Raw genomic sequence first — 19,234 nt, 5'->3', positions numbered from 1 at the left:
TAGTAGTACAAAGTTGTCCTCTTATTATTTTGATTTCTTTGTGCTTCTGCCTCAGAACTGTGGGTTTAGAAGCGTGACTTCTGTTGCCCCTACTGCCAGGTGTATTTATAGGATGTTAAATACAGAGCACTTTCCCAAAGGGACAAGTAGTGTGCAGAGGGAGGATGGAACCTACATCAGGTCTAAGAGCTATGCATTAGGTGGTGTCTTTGTCCCTTCTCTCTACCTGCAGCATCCTCCAGGGGACATGCTTTGGATTTTGTTGGGTTTTTTTCAGCTAATGTGCAATCATTTGAGGAGTGAAAACTTATGTTATTGCAGTCTAGCAACTACTTACCACACACAGAAAGAGGTCCTATATCCTTTGCTGGCAGTGCTCATCGCTGCCTTTCTGAGCTGATTCAAGGGCTGGCAATGCTTCCCACCCACACTGACCAGCTTTCTCCTGTATTAATGTGTTTAATGTGATTAGTGGAAAGTTTAACTGGTACCATGTGGACCAGAATCAGTGCAAGAAGAAGATGGGGAAAGAAAAGTATGGTCTGCGTTGGTAGAAAAGTGTCAGAGGGATGTGGGGGCCTGCACTCTCAGCCTTCTGGCTGAGAGTGGATCAGAGATTATCCTCTATTGGAGCTGTATTTACTACCTGGATTTTTGCAGTTCTTTCCCTCTGAAGTCTGCTTGTCAGTAGGAAGGAGGATATAATCACACTCTAAACCATTCTCAGAAATACTGAGAAATACTGTTGAGCAGAGGTAAACCCGTAACAAAAGGAGGAAGGAAGTAACTTTAAAAAGCAAGGAAAAGTGACCATAAAAGTAAATTTTCTTAGAGGCTTGTCACCTCTGGGATGTGACCTAGGAATACCTTACAGATGATCCAATAAGAGTTTGTGCAAGGCTGTACAAGGTCAGGAGTTTGTACTTGTGTGGGATGTTGCTATGCTGCTGGCAAAGGCAGCACCTTGCCAAATCTGCCTTTACTAGGAAACACTGGAGGCAAACCTGGAAGTGTAAAATGGATGAGGCTAAAGCTGCTTGGTGCTCCACTGTGAATCCGTTCCATTTCAAACACCTCTTTTGCCTCTTCTGCTACCAAGGCATAATTTCTGGAGGCTTGGGAGTTTCCTGACCACAGGCTTGTGAAAGGCTCTTGTGTATTTTGAAAGAAGACGACGTTGACTATCTGAAGGATTCCAGTTAAACACAGGACAGCCAGGATGCCTTCTTTCCCAGATTTTGAAAAGAACAGTGGCCTGTTCATATGCACTTAGTTTACTACCACCTTTCCTTTCCTACAATTCAACTGAAGTTCAGACCACCAGCCCAATGAAAAAGTAGACTGTTTTCTCTCACTGTGCTCTGCTTTCAGCCTATGCCCAGTGCACACTAAAACATCACTGAAACATACCTTTAAATTGCAAATTAAGAACTGATAGCTACGTGGGCTGCATTCCAGGTATCTGAAACCCTGGGTGCCACATTTCATCTTTGAAATGTTTTTTTTTTAAACCGCAATCTCTGAAAATTGAAGAGGTTTGTAGATGGCAAACAATTGTTTTAAAAATAGTGGAAGTATATGGTTTGAACTTGTGATTAAATTGTTAAACAATACATTGATGAGGACATTTTTTATTCCTAGTGTCCTAAGCTGAGACTTTCTTTAGGGCCAGGAGTAAGTTATCTTATAATTTCCTGATGCAGTTTCATCAATGTGTAAATATTTACAACATTACACATTTGGCAGAGTTAGAAACCCACAATAGTTTCAGCATATGTTTTATGTGGTCTACAATGGGAAGTGTACAAATCCAAAGTACTGGGATATTAACACCATGGCAGGTATGTGTTGTAGCAGTGCTGTTATTGTTTGCTGGTGTTGTATACAAGGAGAAATGATGGTGCATAAGTTCAGGTGCTAACTTAAGACTGGTTCAAGTGTCATGCTCCCAGACACATACAGTTTGGTCTTGGGCATGTCCATTACTTTAGGTGTTATTCCCTGCCATGCTTATGAATGGGATTATTAGGATTTCCTTCCTCCAGGGGTGCCTGTGATTAAGTATGTTGCAAAGCTGGAGATAGTCAGATCCTACAAAAAAAACAGAACCTTAAACAACAACAGAACCTTAAATCAGATTTTTATCCCAGGCTGAGCCAGGGTTTGATGGGGCACTAAGCATGTGTGAGTTGACAGTATGAGCTTGAACTGAGAGTAGGGTTGTAGGATCTCCTCTGGCAATCGTGAGGAGCAGTTACAGCATCTTGAGCTGCTTTAGGGATGGCACCATGGGGTGCCATGTGACCAGAGCCTTGCTCCTCTTTTCACGTAATGGCCTTGTGTATAATACAAAAATTAAAAACAGAGGTTTTAAATTTAAAGCCTCTGCCCCCTCCCCTTTGTCAAAATAATATTTTCTCCTCCCCAACCCCCATCCAAAACCAAAAGCTGAAAGCAGTCACAAACCTCCCATCTGGACCATTTTTATGAGACTGAACTGATCTATCTTTCAGATGGGACAGCATACCTCCAGAGCACATTTCTTTGGTCTGCCCTCATGCAGCTTCAGATCCCTGCACTGTCCCTTGTGCTGCTGGTGGGCTGCTGTGGTCCCTTGCTGTACCTCTGGGCAGGCATTGGTCTTAACAACCCCAGGCAACACTACAAGATTGGGGAACAGTGGCTGGAAAGCTGCCTGGTGGAAAAAGACATGGGGTGCTGGCCAACAGCCAGCTGGATATGAGCCATCAGCGTGCCCAGTTGGCCAAGAAGGCCAACAGCATCCTGGCTTGTATCAGGAGAAGTGTGGCCAGCAGGAGAAGGGAAGTGATTGTGCTCCTGTACTTGGCACTGGTGAGGCTGCACCTCAAATGCTGTGTTCAGTTCTGGGCTTCTCACTACAACAAAGACATTGAGGTGCTTAAGAAAGTTCAGAGAAGGGCAGCCAAGGTGGGTAAAGGTCTGGAGAACAAGCCTTATGAGGAGAGGCTGAGGGAACTGAGAATGTTTAGTTTGGAGAAAAGGAGGCTGAGGGGAGATCTCATTGCTCTCTACAGCTATGTGAAAGGAGGTTGTTGGGAGGATGGCTGCTGGCCTCTTCACTAAAGTAAATAATAATAGGTCTAGAGAAAATGGAAGGTGGAACAGGGGAGGTTTAGGAGATCTGAGGAAGAATCTCTTTACTGAGGGAATAGTTAGGCGCTAGAACGGGCTGCCGAGGGAGGTGATGGAGTCACCATCCCTGGAGGTATTTAAAAAACAGATGAGACACTTCAGGATATACTCTAGTGGGATGGTGATGGGGAGGGGTTTTTTTGTGCATTTCATTTTTTGTTTGTGTTTTCATTTGTTTGTTTGTTGTGGGTTTTTTATAGGTTGATGGTTGGATGTGGTGATCTTAGATGTCTTTTCCAACCATGCCATTTCCGTGATTCCATCCCATCCCAGCCTTGCAGACCTGTCATTTTCAAAGCTATTTGAGAAGGAAGGACAGTGATTACCAAACCAGAGTGTTAAAAGAGAAGCAGCTTCCAAGGGATCACACATGAGGCCAGCAGAAGTGGGAGCTGCATCCAGGTCTCTGCCACCCAGCCAGTGTGTGGCCTGCTTGGCTGCACTGCTCCCCTCAGGGTCTTGTTTGGCATGGGTTTCTCTGGGAGCCAGAGCCAATGGCAACATGAAAATTGTATTAGGCATTAATTTTTTTATTTGTATTTTATTTTACTTAACTTTTCTGCTGATGGGTTCCACCCTCAGCTGCACTGTATGGCTGCACAAATATTTGCACAGGGAAGCAGCGGGGGGAGTAGCTCGGTGTGGGGAACATGCAGCCAGGATGGAGTGGAGGGCTAAAGCTGTTTAGATTGGCTTAAGCCATGCTGTTGGTCAGTGTCTAGCTATGTCTTTTGGGCAGACAATGATCCGAGTGTCATACAGATACTCATCCCAGTAAAGGGCAGGGTCACTTCTTTTTTAAGCCAAAATTATAATTAGCAGGAAACCTGAGGCAGCTCCAGGGATGAACATCCACCTGCATTCTCTCTCGCTAAATACGTTTACATTTTACATATGGTTTTAAAAAAATACTGCTTCCAGGTTTAGCTTGGAAACAGCAAGGTGTTTGTAAACGTGTGCTCATACATCACTACAAAATGATTTTTCAGTTTGGTTGATTCTCTGGATAAAACTGTTGTTTTTTTCCCCCTGTAAGACATAACTAGTCGACTTTCTTTAATAATTAAAATGGCACTCTCCCTGTGCCAATGTTACAGTTTCTTTGTAACTGCTGTGCACCTGGGTCAGATTTCTCCCCTCCGTGTCCCATGATTTCTTGAGAGTTTTGCAGAACAAGAAACATACTTCTAGATTTAAGATTGGATTAGAATTAAGGTGTTGGAGAGAGGGAAAATACATGTATTGTTGAGAGGTGGAAAATACATATAGTAACTAAAATAACACTGCAGTGTTTCCTCCACATGGTCTTTTTTAAACTAAGAATTACAAATGAAGACATATTTTTATAAGGAGCTGTAGCAAAGCTCATTTGATAGCTTTACTGAGAAAGTCACAAAAAACCACGCTGTTGCTTCTTTCGTTCAGATCTTCTGCTATAACAGGTTGAAAAATACATTTAATAAAATTGTACCTAGATAACTGCTCTTTAAACAATAAAACAAGAGCTGATTTTGCCTTTGAGTGCCACACAGGTGTCACGGGGATTGTATTACTTGGAAGCAAACCCAAAATTTTCTTCTTGGTTATTAAACATAATCAGTAGTTGGGGGTATTAATGCCTGTAAAGCAATGAATCTTAGTGAACAACTTGTACAGCTACTGTCTAATGATCACTGTGGGGGGACAGAGGGTGTTAATGACAGCTGCACTTGGTTGTGTTAGGAAATACTTCAATGTGTATGCTAGAAGTAGCTTCAGGTTTTTACTCAAGTTTTCTCTGCCATTGCAGGGTCATCTCTGCTACTCTCGTCCCTCCTCTGCTTCCCAGTTTCTTGCCTTGCACCCTCTGGTTTTCTGCATGGGCTTGGGTCCTTGTGCCATGCCTTTCCTCACAGCCAGCATGCTGCCTGGGACGCTGTCCTTCTGGAAATTGATGGAAAAACAAATTTACGTGCCAGCCTGTAAACAGAGCACTCGCTGAAATAAGGTGGAAATAATCCTGTCCTCACACTCCGCGCTGTGTTTCTGAGAGTAAATTTCTGTCAGGCCTCTTGGTGTGCCTGGTGAGCCCATCTCCAGTACCTGGAGTACTGTGTCCAGTTCTGGAGCCCCTTTTACAGGGGGGACATGGATGTGCTGGAGTGTGTCCAGAGAAGGGCCATGAGGATCATCAGAGGGCTGGAGCAGCTCTGCTGTGAGGACAGACTGAGCGAGTTGGGGTTATTCAGTCTGGAGAGGAGAAGGCTCTGAGGAGACCTTATTGTAGCCTTCCTGTATCTGAAGGGGGCTACAGGAAAGCTGGGGAGGGACTTTTTAGGGTGTCAGGTAGTGATAGGACTGGGGGGAATGGATTCAAACTAGAGGAGGGGAGATTTAGATTGGAAGTTAGGAAGAAGTTCTTCACCATGAGGGTGGTGAGACACTGACACAGGTTGCCCAGAGAGGTGGTGGAAGCCCCATCCCTGGAAGTTTTTAAGGCCAGGATGGACAGGGCTCTGAGCAACCTGATCTAGTGGGAGATGACCCTGCCTATGGCAGGGGGGTTGCAACTAGGTGACCTTAAAGTTCCCTTCCATCCGTGAAAATTCTATCATCTGAGGCTTACATTGTCTTTGCCTGTGTGCTGGGCAGCTTTTGGTATCTCCTTTATTAGCCTCGGTCGTTCATTTGAAGAACGAAAGGAGCATATCAGAAATTTACTGGGGATCCTTGAGGGCCTTGGCTCTGGACTTGGGTGCGTGTCAGTGTTTCATTGAAGGCTACACACGGGCTGCCTTGCCTGAAGCGACATGGGCCCTGCGTGAGTTTTGCCTTTTTTTGTTTGTTTGCTGCTGCTTCTTCTTCTTTTTTTTTCTTTTTTGATTTTTTTCTTCCTGAGGTTAACCAGTGTAGCGTGAGCAGGATGGCGTCGGTAGAAAATACCAGATGTTCTGCCGAAACGCGTTTATTTATTTATTACTCGTGAAGAGGAGCGGCTGGGACCTTGCGCAAGGGCTCCTCGGTGCGGGCCCTCAGGCGCGGGCCGCCTCTGGAGACCGGGCCGATGGAGAGGGGAGCGCGGCGGGGGCCGCCGCCATGAGCCCGCCGCTGGCGTAAGCTGGCAGAACCGAGCCACGCGTGGTCACACTCCCCACACGAGGGTAGGCGAAGCGGGGCACGAAGCTGGCCAGCCCCTCTCCGCCTGTCCCCGCTCCCCCGAGCACTCTGTCAATAGAACCGCGGGGAGAGGAGCGGGGCCGCCGCCACCTGCGGGCCGGGCCCGGCGGAGCGCTGGCCGCCGCCCGGGGCGTGTCGTGTCGTGCCGAGCCGAGCCGCGTCGAAGCGCCCGGCCCCGCGGTGACTCACCGGCCGGGGCCGGGGCACAACTTCCCCCCCTCGACAGGAGCCATTTTAGCTGCACGAAGCTGCGGGGCGGCCGGGGCGGCGCCGCAGGCCCCGCGGCGAAGCGGTAGGTGCTCCCCGGAGAGGGAAGGGAAGGGAAGGGCGGCTCGGCAGGGCGGGCGGGACGCGGCTTCTCCGGGCTGCTGGCCTCTGCCTGCCTCGACGTGCTGGCCGGGCCCGGAGCGGCTCTCCTCAGCCGTCTGGGGAGGACTTTTTGGGTTTTTTTCTGGGGGAAAGGGAACTTCTGGTAAAGTCCAGCAGCAGGGTGCGCTTGAGAAAAACAAACAGAAAAATAAACTGCGCTCCGAGTAAAAGTGACGCTTTGGGGCAGCCGCTCCGTGAGCTGCCTGGAGCTGAGGGTGTTGCTCCGGGCGAAGGGCACTGCGGCCACCGCTGCCGCTGCTGCGCTTCTCCGAGCAGCGAACTTCAAAAGTGTGGCAGCCGATTTGTGACTGTGCTGCGTTCTTATAATTTTGTCACCTTTTCAAGAGTGAGGAGATGTCAGGCAGGCTGCTGATCTTCCCCCTCCAGCCGCTGCTCAAGCTGACTCTACGATAAACGAGTTTTATTTATTCCAAAGCTAGGTTAGCCTGGAGCCGGCTAGCACAGCATGGTCCAGAGCAATGCAGGGAAAGTGTTATTATTCAGCGCTGGAGCTCTGAGCACCTTTGCTCCACCGCGGCTCTACCGGTGCGGTCCCAAGCGACTCTAAAATGGCAGTGTTAGCTTTTCAAAGCTGTCTGCGCCCGTGACCTTAAATTGTGGTTCTGTTTCTGCAGAGACAAACTCATTCAGGGGCAGATGCCATGGGGTCGTTTTAAAATAGAGGGAAATAAATAGTTTTCTGCAGGAAAAACCAGCCTTTAAAAAAAAAAACAACAAACTATTAAGAAACTAGTAGTAATGGGAATGGCAGAGGGACAGACCAATTATAAAATGGGCTTAGTGGTAGTTGTAATGGGAGAAGAAAATCCTGAAGATAATTGTGGTGTGTCAAATTGCTATTTAAACTTTCAGTGGATGAAAACCACCTTGATTCTGCTAATTATGTACTTCTGAACTCTAGCAGAATATTTTGAGAAAGAACGAGTGTTCCCACCTTGTTTATAGTTGAACAGAAATGCAGGTTAGTATCTTCAGAAGTTTTGTCTGAGCGTGTAATTTTGGAGCCCCTGTTTCAGTCTTTCAGTTTAGAAATTAAGTTGAATATCCTCTTTTTGGCAATGAAATGACAGGGAGCTCAAACTGCTGCACACAGGGGAATACTTTCAAGTTTCATTTACTGCGTGGAGCCTGTATCTGAGAAGTATAATGGAGTCTTGCTTAATACTGCTATCAGTTGCAGGGGAGGGAGGGAGGCAACCATTAAGTAAATGGTGATGTTTTGGGTGAGGCTGTCTCTTGCGTGCAGCCCTTCCAGTGTTCACCCCTGTCTTCCTTCTGCATCTTACAGTACAGTGTATTTTAACCAGCTTTTCATTTTATGTTTTGCCTTTCTTTTCCTAAAAGCAACAGGTTTTGTAAGCGTTTGGGGGGGATTTATTTGGTGCATTGTTTCATGTTGAGAAATCCAGAGAAAATTATAAAACTACATAAGAAGCATTCGGAAAAAAAAAGTTTTGCGCTAGTGATAGAAGTTTTTTACCGAAAAATTCTTTAAGGTATTTGCATCTTTTTTTCACCATGAGTTTTATTTTCAGATCTTAGGGCTGAGGCAAGAACTTTCAGCCATGCTTGAAACCAGCAGAGGGTGAGCCTTCTTTTCCTTTTTCCTTCCCTTCTTTCTGCTGTACTGGACCCTGTTGAGACACCCAGCCTTACAAAACTTGAGCTATCCTAAGTAGGCTCCCAAGCTGTGGCTGCTTATCTGGGGCAGAATGTTTTTTGTCTACTAAAGGGTAAGTAGCTGCCACTGCTTTCTCTGGAGCCAGGCTTCACAGAGGAGCAGTTCCTCTTTGAAGGCAAAGCTGCCATATTCAGGCTCTCTTGCTGCTGCACAAGGACTACACCAGGGCTACAGAAACATCCGTGGTGCAGTGGTGGAGCTAGGAAAAAGTTATTTGAAAGACCTCCAAGCTTTACAGATGGCAGCCTGGATAGATCTGTTAGAAGGCAGTGTAGTGGATTAGAAGGGAGAGAGAAATAGTGTTAGTTTTTGTTGATTTTTATAGCTGAACCCTGTGTTTGTCTCAAAAAAAAAAATTTAAAAAAAATCGTGTTTCCCCCTCACCCTGATGCAGGGATCTTTTGGTTCGGATTGAGTTTGTGGTTGTTGAGAGATGAGCTGTGGGATCTCAGCTGGCATCTTTAGATGCCAGTTATCTTGAACATTATTTCCAGATTCATGCTTTTACAGAAGTGCCTGTTTTCTAATGTGCTCTCGTTTTCTTCCATTGAATGTTAGAATTTTCCAGTCAGTGATCTTGGCACTCAAAAGAGGGGGGAAAAAAAAAAAGAAAAAGACATGAATGTCCAGATTTGAAGAATGTTGTTGGCCTGCCATAGCCTGATGTTTCAGTATTGCTGCAAACTCATACTTCAGTGGTGTGCATTACATTTCTGTTTATAAAATCCATAAATACACACATTGTGTAAGTGTACCTTTTTCTCTCTTTTCAGCACAGCTGTATTCAAGGTAGGGGACTACAGCAGAACTGCATTTGATGAGCTGATAGAAAAGACTTTGTAAAAAAAAAAAAATGCAGAATTTCCCCTTGTTTCAGAGGAGAAGCTCTGATCTCCCAAACAGCTTTCACTTCTTGCAAGCATTAGCAAAAGTTCTCAGTTTGCTCTGGCAGAATTCATTGATTTTACTGACAGTTTTGGTAACTTGCTGGAGTTTTGTTGGGTGTGTGAGGAGCAGCAAGGACTTACCCCGATGGAGTGATTCAGCATAGGAGTGGCAGGAGGTGGAGTTCACATTTCTAGCCTGGGTTCTCATCTGCTCATCTGCTGTGAGAACTGAAACTTTACTACCGTACGCCTGATTTACTGTGCTTACCCTTTAATGCCACCAATGTGCTTGAGAGATGGTTTTCTTTCTTAAATCTTTTTTAAATGTTGCTTTCTTAAATCTTCTTTAAACGTTTCTTTATAGATAAAAGTAGTTGCCAGAGACTATACATACTTAAATTAGAGGTACTTTGCTTATCAAAACACTGCAGCAATCATGTGAAAGGCTCTAGACCATTCTCACTCTCCTGACTTGAGTAGGCTGATCTGTGTAGAGGTAAAAGTGATTATTTCTTCAATATGGGCCTGCCAAAGCATCCTACTGTGTCAGCCTTCGTGCTAAAAGGATCCCCTTAGATAGGGACCAAAGTGTATGCATTCTTACCTTGATGTGCTCTGGGCCTTAACTACCTACCAGCTATCTTCAGTGATGAATCAAATGTCTAGAGCTCAGGTCATTTCTTTGTCCTTAAAGAGATTGGTAATCTTGAGTCACTTGTGACTTCATACTGAGTTCAGGTTTGAATGTGAAAATGATAGCCTTTTTGTTAGCCTAGAAAGAACTTCCCAGTCTCAAACTTGGATGTAAAAATTATTTCTTTCTGTACTGGGGGAAAAGGTACTACCATTAAGATTATTTGCTAGGAATAAGAATCCTAAATACATAGGTTTGAAACTGTGGGAAAGAATTGGTTTTAGATGGATTGAATGCCACTCTCTGCTTCTATAATAAGACATTCTAGTCTATTTCTAGAGCACCCTATATTTAACACATTGTCAACATTTCTATGTGAATATACCAAATACATTTTTTATTTTGAGGGGAATGTTTTGTGCTTCTTGCATGGTTATTGTTACTGTACTAACGGTCTCATTGCCTCATTTGGGAGCTCCTTCCCCATTTGCTTTACCTTCTTGCATGGTAGTGGTTTGACTTCTTAAGTGAGCTCAGTATAAATACCATGCCACACAAGACTGGTTTCAGAAGTGAAAGAAAGGGGTGAGCTTGGTTGATTCAAACTGTTGTCTGTGGCTGAAAGAAAAAAACATGTCCATAAATATTGTTGCTTCTTCTACTTTTCTGCCATGCAGTATGTTCCTCTAGAGTTACTTGTGTTTTTCATGGGAGCCATTGACAGAATTAATAAAGCTGGCAGGTTAGGAGAAAGCTACCTTGTTTTTATGAGCTTCATATCAAGGCACTTCTGCTGTCCTGCAGTTGCTGGCTATCTTGGTGTTTATTTGGTTTTATACTGCAGCTAAGGAAAGAAACAAAAAAATGTGATTGTGAAACTACAGTAACAACTTGTGATGTCCAGGGCTCAATACTGTCAGAAAATTAATGTTTAACTTGCTCTTCCAACCAGACTCGATTTCAAGTTAAAAGCAAGTTAAGAAGGATACTGTTAAATTTCTGCTCTCTCTGTGTGCTACATGTGCTGCACTAGATAATTTTGAAGCTAACAAAAATAGTTTTGCAAGGATGTGATGGCAAAGTTTGCTTTTAGTGGAGGCTGTCTTTCTGACCGGGAGATGACCCTTCAAGGAAGAGCTTTCATGGAAGCTGTGTCTCGAAGGCATCAGGCCTTGTGTGTTGTCTGCTGAAGGCAGAATGTGGCCTGATGTTGTCCTCAGAGGTGGTGAGGATGTTATCCACTCCTGTTCTCTTGGTATGTTTGCTGTTTTGTCCTATTATTTCTCTCGCTCTCACAGAGCCTCTGTGAACTGTTTACTCTCTGCAGCTATTTGGGATTTTCCACGGAGCCTGTAAATTAAGCATGGGAATGAAGGCATTGGGTGTCAACAAGAAAATAATTATGAAGCTTATGTGGTGTGCAGAGTGAAGGGTGGCACAGCTGCTCAAATTGCAGTAATTTACTTCCCCGTCTCCCAGTTCCTTCAAACCAATTTACTAAGAGCTCTGTGAGACCAGCAAGGGGCTCCAGGTGTCCTTGGTGGTGTACAACTGAGAGGCTGCTGTCCTGTTGTCTTTCAAAAAAACAAGCAACATTTGTTTATTTCAAAAAGAGAAAAGAAAGAACTGTAGAGAGGAAGTGCCTCTTTCGGGGCTTTTTGTCTTTCCAAAGGTGGTTTAGGCACATGAATGAAAATGAAACTTTATGTGTTGAGAAACAGTCTCAAGTTTGACTGCTAGGGATGGCTTTTGGCATTCTAAAAAATACTGACTCTTTTCTTTTAAAAAAAAAATCCAACAATTTTTTTAGTCTTGGCTAAAAGCAACAATGGAATACATTGCTTTTGAGGCAACTGATTGAAATATTTTTTTTTTCTAAGGGGGCTGCAATATAGAAAGCCATTCATTTAGATTATTTAATTGAAGATGGGCATCCGAGAGATTTCTTAAGAAAACTTAGTTCTCATATTTTCCTAGTGTTTTTCTAAATGTGCAATTCTGAAAGAATGAGAAAGATCTAATTACGAATGCTTGATGTATTACAACATTTTACCATTTGATATTTTAAAAAGCTAATTGTCTTTTAATACCGTCCTTCAAATGAGCTGTATTAAATGTTGTTTCAGTGGTAATGGACTGGAAATAATTCTCAACAGTAAGAAATGTCAGGAAATGTTTGCCAAGCTACATGATAAGAGCTTGGTCTTACAAATGTTTTGTTTAAAAATAATAGGGACGTTTGCAGAAAACATTTAATAGTTTTGAAGCTATGTTGTTAGAAAGGGTACATTTTGTGTCTTGATTCTGATGTTTGTAACGTTTGAAGTTTCTCTCACCAGAACCCTGCCTTCAGGTGGACTTAGGAAGCGTTTGGTTAATTTGTACTGCCAGGTTTAGTAAACAAAAGAGCTGTGGCAACATTTTATTGGCACGCTGTGTTTTTAAAATGTGTGCACTTGAGAGGATAGACAGTGCCAGATACTAGTAGCAAATAACTAGCTGGGTAAAACAGCTGCTGCCCTGGTAGAAGACCCAGAACCATTGATTCATACATACAGCAAGGATGCAGCATGTCTGGGGAAAAAAATAAATTATACCAATGGGAAGTTTTGTAGTTTCATTTTTGCTGCCTTGCATGAGGATCTCTAGATGGGGTGAAATTGGGGAAGAAAGAAGACTGTGGAGAGAACTTGCTTTCCAACAGGGTCTGCCTGCCTTGGAAGAAAGTGTTACAGTGTCTGTTTTGAGGAAGCCTGGTATTTGTTAGCTTGATGGGTGAATGAGGCTAGAACCTCGGTGCTGTTCCTGCCATCTCCACACACCATGTGCTTACCCAGTTTGCCTGCACACCGAAGTTTCTTCAGCCTCACCCCAGCTGCTCCTTTTCACTTCTAAGTGAAGGTTGTGTACGTACCATGCCAGTTGCTTGGTGGCACATCCTGTTAAACCCACACACAGGTGGTTTACCTGAATGTGCCCTGAAGCACAGAGGAAGGTTTGGACCTCGCAAGTTTTGCTTCGATAATGTACTGTCTTGGGGGTGGTGGGTTGTAAAGCCTTAAATGGCTCATTTAGCATCTGCCCAGGGCCTTACTTGGCTCTTAGGTTCTTGACTTAATAGTAAACAGCACATGTTGAGCTGAAGTTGCAATTTAAGCTCTAGACATACTTTCTTTTGTGAGCATAGGAAGCAGTTAGCGGTGGGCATGATCAGACCTAGATCCTAGATGTTTCTGTGTCAATGGCATTATTATCCAGGTACCTCAGTGCTGCTTGAGGGGTGCCACCTTTTTTTTTTTTTTTTTTTTCCCCTTACTGACAGCACAGTTTTTTCCCAAGTGTTTTATTGCCCTCCCCTCCCTCTTGCAGTCTGAACTGTTTGTGTGAGCAACCCCTTATCTGGTTCAGCCAAGTTACCAAGTCAGGTGTCCACGCCGTGGGAAGTTACCAGGCTGGCTGACTGAACCAGGTTAGGAATTGATTTTGGAGTTGTGGAGCTGTGGACTTCTTAAGATTTGTGGTTGAGAAATAAAGGGGGAGGACAAAGTTTCACAGTTGTCCCTCCAAGAGGACCATTTCCCACAGCCAGAGTTTCGGTGATGGGACAGCTAACTCTACACCTTGCATCTAAACTCTCTTAAAAACTTGTTTTACAAATGAGTTGTCTGAACACCACATCTAGGTGTTTCTGATAGAGAGGAAAAGTTCAACAAGACAAGAGGGCATGGTCTTAAGTCGTGCCAGGGAAAGTTTAGGTTAGATATTAGAAAGAATTTCTTTACAGAGAGAGTGATCAGGCATTGGAATGGGATGCCCAGGGAAGTAGTGGATTCTCCGTCCCTGGAGATATTTAAAAAGAGACTGGATGTGGCACTCAGTGCCGTGGGCTGGTAACTGCAGCGGTAGTGGATCAAGGGTTGGACTTGATGATCTCTGAGGTCCCTTCCAACCCAGCCAATTCTATGATTCTATGATTCTGTAGTAAATTATGTGTAACCCAAAATTCTGTAGAGGTATAAGTTTCAATAATGTGAAACCAGGAAAAAGGTGTTTGCTTGTTAGATAGGCGGTACCTGCACATAAAAGCTTTTGGTGGAGGGAAACTTTTGGGCTTCTTTGTTCTTCTTCCTTCTGGGAGAAGAAGGCAAAGGAAATGCAGGAATGAGAACTGCACTGCTGAAAGAATGTTAACTTTTTCCTTTGTTTGGAAATATTCTAGTTATTCCTGTGTGCTAAATCAGGTTATTGAAATGAAATTATGACTTATGCTCTGAGCCTGAAACAATATAGGAACAAAGCAGGTGTTTGGGAAGATTAAACCTCTTACCTCAGCTACAAAATGTTTAGATAAAGCTGAAGCTCTAAGGATGCCATATTTTTGCTGAGGCTAAAAATGTAAGAATGAGGAAGAATTAAAAAAGCTGATTATGGTCAGTTGCCAAGAGCAATGCCGTGATAAATTATTAACTCATTGCACTGTACTGCCTTGTAGTGCAAACAGAATAGCTGGTTATTGTGCTCTGCTTGGTAAGTCAACACTGTAAAAAATTCTTTGGTTATCTGGAAAATGTCTTATTTGGGGTGTGTATTAAAGGGACCCTGTAGGATTAAAAAATCACGTTGATCTCTGCTGAAGCTGCTTAAACCAGCTAGAAATCGATGAAGGCAGTTTCTTTCTTTCTTGCTGTCTGGGCCGCCTGGTCAGTGGGTGTTGATCAGGTAGGCTTCACTTGAGCTCCTCTTTCTGCACAGCACTTTGGTGAGAGGTGTGATTCCCTCCCACCTCCCCAAAAAGCACACCAGGAGCAGAGGCGGCGGGGCTGTGAGTTGCAGAGGCATGAGAGAAGTTGACTCAGAGCTGTTCTGCAGGAAAAGCAGTTCTGTGGAGACCACTCCTCCCCTCCAAGCTGCAGCCGAGCAGGAGGAAGAAATGCAGGAGGCAGCGCCTCTGCCTTGCTGATACCAGGCAGCAGCAACTCTGAGGAATCAATTGCCAAATTTGAAAAAAACTGAGACATGCTGATTTTTGTTTTGCTTTTATAAATATAAAGACCACGACATTTACCTTTCTAGTTTTGCTCAAAGTATATACAGAGCTTGAAAAGTTAGCCAGTCTTAAGGTCCCTCAAAATCATTTATGAAAGAACTCCTCCAACTTTATTTTACCCTGTGTTTATGTTACATTTATTTTTTTAGCTAATTTAACCGTGTGTCAACAATATAATAGAGGTTATTATGCTTGAAAATATAACTTCTTTTGTGTTATGGTTAGAGCTAATAAAATAGTAATGCACCGTAATGATAAATATGGGTGAGATTGCCTAGGGAAGTTGTGGCTGCTCCATCCCTGACAGTGTTCAAGGCCAGGCTGGATGGGGCCTTGAGCAACCTGGTGTAGTGGGAGGAGTCCCTGCCCATGCAGGGGGGATTGGAACTTGATGATCTTTAAGGTCCCTTCCAACCCAAACCATTCTATGAATTTTGAAATACTTGCTGTAATAAAATCTGTAGTTCATTAGCAGGACACAGGAACTCTCAGGGTTAAAAAGTATATCTAGCTTGAGAGTAACTGATTTCTATGTCAGCATCTGTCACCCCAGTTCTCTTAGGAAAACATTAGAATACTGCCAGTACATGTTGCAAGATATTACCAACGTGACTTACAAACTAAGAAGCAATTCTACAAAGTGCTGTTGGCTACATAGTATTGTTGGAATCTGAGATGGAAAAGACTTTTTTTTTTTTCCATCTTTCTTCTAAGTCCTTTTGCCAAGCCAACAAAACTTAGTAAGGTTCAGATCATGCTGCAAGGCTTTTTTGTTCAGAAGGGCTTTTGAGCAATCATTACTTTGTATCTTTTTTTAATTTTCTGACTGCTTGGGATCACTTGAGTATTTGGCAAGGGCTGGACTTGTGTCTTAAGTGGATGTCAGAAATGCTGGAGAGGCAAACTTCTGCTAGAAGTTCTTCCACTGGGTTTCTCTTCTGATAGATCCTAGTTTAAGGCTTTTGTTCTGACCTTCAAGGCATGAAGGGGTCAAGTGTCCAGTGACATGGAGGGACACAGTCTTGTCGTTTGAAGTGCTGGTCAGCTGCAGTTCTTGAGGTTAACCCAGATGGTCACAAAGCTCAGATGGGACCACGTGAAAGCTGGAGACAAAGCACACTCTGTTGGAGGAACCTAGTTACAAAATAGGTTTCTAGTCAGAAATGAGTTTGGAGCCTGGTCATTTTAAAGAAATTGCAGACCACTGGCCTTGCAGATGGCCATTCTGCTGACAGTCCCACTCACCATGTGAATGTGATTTTATTCTCAGCTCTTCTGGGATGGTAATGGAGCGCATGTTAGGATGGAGAGTCTTGTTCCATAAAGGTAAAATGTGCCAGAAAGTCCATGAAATCTAATGAAGACTTTTTTTACTACTTTTAAATTTATGCAGAAAACAGAATATAGTAGTAGATTATAGTGTTAAATCTACTAGATCTCTAATGGTTTATGCATTTCCCAGCTCAGTTACATGAGAGATGTGCCTTCTGTTGCTGTAGTTAGCAGCCCTGCAGATAAAACTCAAAAATTGGTTTGCCTCAGTTTTTGCCATCTGTTGGCCACTGGTGAAGGAAGGATGCAAGGCCATCTAATTTTTCATCCTACCTGGAAATATAGTTTTTAGTCTAGCTAAGGAGATGATCTTTTCTGACAGGTGACACTATTGGATAAGGTAAGACTGAGCAGAATTATACTTAGGGTGCTGAGTGTATCATACAGCTTCAAGTACAAATACTGTAGAAATTATATCTGTGCTGGAGTTTCTGCTTTTCACTGAAATTTTGCTTTGTGTAGCTGTTGGCTCTTTGCTTGCTTAAGCTACATATATTCTTGTGCTTATCCTGGTGGTACTAAATGCTTCTTCAGCATTTCAATTTTGTGGTGGACTAGCAGGTGTTACTGTAGGTGTTAGTGTAAGAAAAGCCCCGGAAATAATCTCATCTTTGCCCTTTTCTAGGTCAGGGTGGTCCAATTTAGGTAGACCTGCTGGTGCCATATTTGGCAGTGTGGTTTCTGCCACTGGCTGTGGTTCAGTTCTGAAGCTTCCGTTTATTTGCTTCTTCACCTGTTATGTCAAGAAACTTGGTTTCTTGTTGGTGAGACTCTAAAACTTCCAGACCTGGCTTGCATACTGTCCTGGGACGCATTGGGTGAGAACATACCCACCAGTGTTTTTATACACCCTTCTTTGGAGTCCTTCTGGGGTCCCGTTCCAATACTCTTCACCTGACTGCTTTTTATCCAGCCAGCTGGCTGGCTTTTGGCGTGTGGGTTTATTAATTTTTAATTTTGTTTTTTCATTTCCTTTTAGAAGGTGTCACAGCATTTCTCCCCTCCATGGGAGGCCATGCCCCATGCAGTAGGACAGGCGTGCTGGGTGACGAGCAGGCTGTGGGGGAGTGGTGGCTGTGCAGGCAGGAAACACTCATCACTGGGTCTTGGTATCTTTGGCTCTGCTTCCTGTCAGTTAAACCACGAGCAGGGGAGCAGATGCACCCAGAGATGACAACTCTGCTGTCTGCCTCGGGAGGCCATTGTGTAACAAACTTGTCTTCTCCAGAGTCTACTCCAGCTTCTTCTGAGACCCTCATTTAGATACCTGAGTGTACAGATCAGAATTTAATTAGTTCAACAGAAGGCTGTACTTGAACTCTTGAAGCGTGAGCTGTGAAGGAGCAACCATGGGCGTTACCCTAATGCAGTGAAGCTGAGGTCCAGTGTTTCTTTTGCCACTGCTGCTAGTGCAGGAGTTTTTAAATTCATATGAGAAACAGACAGATTAAGTGTGAAGTCATGCAATTTCATTAATATCTTTCTGCGGAAATAATTGCCACATCACTTGACCTGGTGAGTTTTTATTGCAAGATTCTGTGATCTTAGGAGTGTTTTTTTAAAATTATAATTTTTTTTTCCATTTTAATCCACTTGCAGATCTCTGTGCTTCTTAGCTCTGGCTTTCAGTTAAACAGCTTGCTTATAAGTGCACAAAAAAACCCACATAAAACCTTCTATTACAAAAGATGTAACAGTTTTTAAGTGGCTCTTAAGATTTCTGAAGATATGCATGCTATTACAACATAGTTAATTTGTGGAAGCTAATACTCTAACAATATCTTACCCAGCATCAGATTTTAGAGAACTGAGTAGTCTGTACATCAGTTATATTAGAACTAAAACTGTGCAGATTAATTTCTGCCTTTTTGCCTGATTTGATGCTTCTTTCTTCCTTATGTGACAGCATAACTCCTAGAATATTGCCTTTTTTTTCCCTTAAACTGTTTATTCAGTGACTAGCAAGCATAGAATAGAGCTATCTTTGCTGTATGATAAGAATTTTCTGTACTACATGCTCTTTAAACTAGGGGCTTTCGGCCTGAAGGGCACATCCTTGGGGCAGGGAAAGGTAGAAACGTAGGGGCAGTGAGACTGGATGGGTAAGGGGTTTTGCTGTTCATTTTTTTTTGTTTGTTTGCTTGATTTTTCTCTCCTGACTTCTCTTGGATTATAAAACACCACACATTGCATCCTGTGTGAGAGGTAGGGAGGGGGTGGTTCTCTGCTTGGCTCAAGAGCTGCCCTTGCAGAGGTGGGCACTGCTCATAGAGCTCTGCAGTGCCTTGGCCCCAAGGGAGCAGCTTCAGGTCCCCCTGGGTTTCTGCAGAGCCAGGAGCTGGCACCACCACAAGGGCAAAGCTCTGCATTTTGCCTCGGTGAATGGCACCAGCTCTTGCATTTCTAACATAACTATGCTGATAGCCTGTCATACTGACAGGATGCTTCTGCTGACTTTTTTTTTTTTTTTCTGTCAGTTTTGAGCACCCTTTTTCTCAACACTGTCTTTTTTGAGGGAGGAAAGCTACAAATAAGGCACAATCCTCTGGGAGGAACATATAGTAAAACCTGAAAGAAACTCTGCTTGAAATCTGTGACATCCTGAAAAAGGGCATAGTGTTGGGTTTTCTTCCCCACCCACCCCTAATTCTGGTATTTATTGTATCTATGATCACAGCAAACCATGTTTGGGTGGAAACTGAGACTTCATGGAAGCAGATCATGTATTAAGCAACAGAAAAGAAGAAAGGTTGGAGGCTGAGTGAAGGGATGGATTAGACAATATGTAGAATGCTCTCCCTGCATTAGCTTGTTTGTGTTGCTAGTATAGGTATCTTCCACTTTAACCTCTGCTTTCTCTTGGGTTTCGTTGTTTTGTTTTTTCTTCTGACTCTGTACTGGTTGAATGTCCTGCTTAAAGAGGAAAATATGGA

General features: G+C 43.6%; 1 protein-coding gene across 6 annotated transcripts in view; it reads left to right on the top strand.

The window, feature by feature from the left end:
* ELF1 (E74 like ETS transcription factor 1) overlaps window positions 1–19,234 on the top strand; it is a 90,108-nt gene that overhangs the window by 16,701 nt on the left and 54,173 nt on the right. Inside the window, exons 1-2 of one of the 6 annotated variants that reach the window (XM_030450001.1) lie at window positions 6,505–6,622; window positions 8,256–8,305. The exons of 3 other annotated variants lie outside the window; for them this stretch is intronic. The gene's annotated coding sequence lies outside the window, so the exon portion shown is untranslated. Of the gene's footprint in view, window positions 1–6,504; window positions 6,623–8,255; window positions 8,306–11,017; window positions 11,178–19,234 lie in introns of those variants that run through there. 2 more of the 6 variants (XM_030449986.1, XM_030450006.1) reach the window with 2 other exon arrangements.

The sequence above is a fragment of the Calypte anna genome, chromosome 1, assembly GCF_003957555.1.
Source record: "Calypte anna isolate BGI_N300 chromosome 1, bCalAnn1_v1.p, whole genome shotgun sequence".
Lineage (NCBI taxonomy): Eukaryota > Metazoa > Chordata > Aves > Apodiformes > Trochilidae > Calypte > Calypte anna.
The sequence above is the reverse complement of the archived record's forward strand: the minus strand, read 5'-3'. Positions and strand labels throughout refer to the sequence as shown.